The sequence below is a fragment of the Triticum dicoccoides genome, chromosome 1A, assembly GCF_002162155.2.
Source record: "Triticum dicoccoides isolate Atlit2015 ecotype Zavitan chromosome 1A, WEW_v2.0, whole genome shotgun sequence".
In the NCBI taxonomy this organism is placed as follows: domain Eukaryota; kingdom Viridiplantae; phylum Streptophyta; class Magnoliopsida; order Poales; family Poaceae; genus Triticum; species Triticum dicoccoides.
The window spans coordinates 22384727-22386841 of NC_041380.1; positions in this window are offsets into that span (position 1 = coordinate 22384727).

The window sequence follows — 2115 nt, forward strand, 5'->3', positions numbered from 1 at the left end:
AAGAACTATGGAGTTCAAATAAGTTCAAAAAAAATGAAATCCCTTTGTAACAGACGAGTTTCCGTATGAAACCCTGATACTTCGAAAGAGATTGTCCGTTTTGTACACGAAGTGCATCCAGTTTTTGCCGTAACCCTCTCTACTTTCTCGCACATGCTATGTGGGTGAAATGATGATACCATGCCAACTTGGAACCTTTTCAGAGTTCATTTCAAATGCTTTTCAATTTCATGGTCTTATAGCTCAAAATAATCAGTAAATGCATGAAAAATAACAAATGAAGCCAGAAAGGGTTGTAAATTGATGATGTGGCTTTGAATGGTGCATTTTGAACACAGAATAACTATGGATTTAAAATAAGTTCAAAAAAATGAAATCCCTTTGTAACAGACGAGTTTCCGTATGAAACCCTGATACTTCGAAAGAGATTGTCCGTTTTGTACACGAAGTGCATCCAGTTTCTGCCGTAACCCTCTCTACTTTCTCGCACATGCTATGTGGGTGAAATGATGATACCATGCCAACTTGGAACCTTTTCAGAGTTCATTTCAAATGCTTTTCAATTTCATGGTCTTATAGGTGAAAATAATCAGTAAATGCATGAAAAATAATAAATGAACTCAGAAAGGGTTGTAAATCGATGATGTGGCTTTGAATGGTTCATTTTGAACACAGAAAAACAATGGAGTTCAAATAAGTTCAAAAAAATTGAAATCTCTTTGTAACAGACGAGTTTCCGGATGAAACCCTAATACTTCGAAAGAGATTGTCCGTTTTGTACACGAAGTGCATCCAGTTTTTGCCGTAACCCCCTCTACTTTCTCGCACATGCTATGTGGATGAAATGATGATACCATGCCAACTTGGAACCTTTTCAGAGTTCATTTTAAATGGTTTTCAATTTCATAGTCTTATAGCTCAAAATAACCAGTAAAGGCATGAAAAATAACTAATGTAGTCAGAAAGGGTTGTAAATGGATGATGTGGCTTTGAATGGTGCATTTTGAACACAGAAAATCTATGGAGTTCAAATAAGTTCAAAAAAATGAAATCCCTTTGTAACAGACGAGTTCCGTATGAAACCCTGATACTTCGAAAGAGATTGTCCGTTTTCTACACGAAGCACATCCAGTTTTTGCCGTAACCCTCTTTACTTTGTCGCAGATGCTATGTGGGTGAAATGATGATACCATGCCAACTTGGAACCTTTTCAGAGTTCATTTTAAATGCTTTTCAATTTCATTGTCTTATAGCTCAAAATAGTCAGTAAATGCATGAAAAATAACAAATGAACTCAAAAAGGGTTGTAAATTGATGATCTGGCTTTGAATGGTGCATTTTGAAAACAGAAAATCTATGGAGTTCAAATAAGTTCAAAAAATGAAATCCCTTTATAACAGACGAGTTTCCATATGAAACCCTGATACTTCGAAAGAGATTGTCCGTTTTGTACACGTAGTGCATCCAGTTTTTGCCGTAACCCTCTTACTTTCTCGCACATGCTATGTGGGTGAAATGATGATACCATGCCAACTTGGAACCTTTCAGAGTTCATTTCAAATGCATTTCAATTTCATGGTCTCATAGCTCAAAATAATCAGTAAATGCATGAAAAATAACAAATGTAGTCAGAAAGGGTTGTAAATTGATGATGTGGCTTTCAATGGTTCATTTTGAACACAGAAAAACTATGTAGTTCAAATAAGTTCAAAAAAATGAAATCCCTTTGTAGCAGACGAGTTTCCGTATGAAACCCTGATACTTCGAAAGAGATTGTCCGTTTTGTACATGAAGTGCATCCAGTTTTTGCCGTAACCCTCTCTACATTCTCGCACATGCTATATGGATGAAATGATGATACCATGTCAACTTGGAACATTTTCAGAGTTCATTTTAAATGCTTTTCAATTTCATAGTCTTATAGCTAGAAATAATCAGTAAATGCATGAAAAATAACAAATGTAGTCAGAAAGAGTTGTAAATTGATGATGTGGCTTTGAATGGTGCATTTTGAACACAGAATATCTATGGAGTTCAAATAAGTTCAAGAAAATGAAATCCCTTTGTAACAGACGAGTTTCCGTATGAAACCCTGATACTTCGAAAGAGATTGTC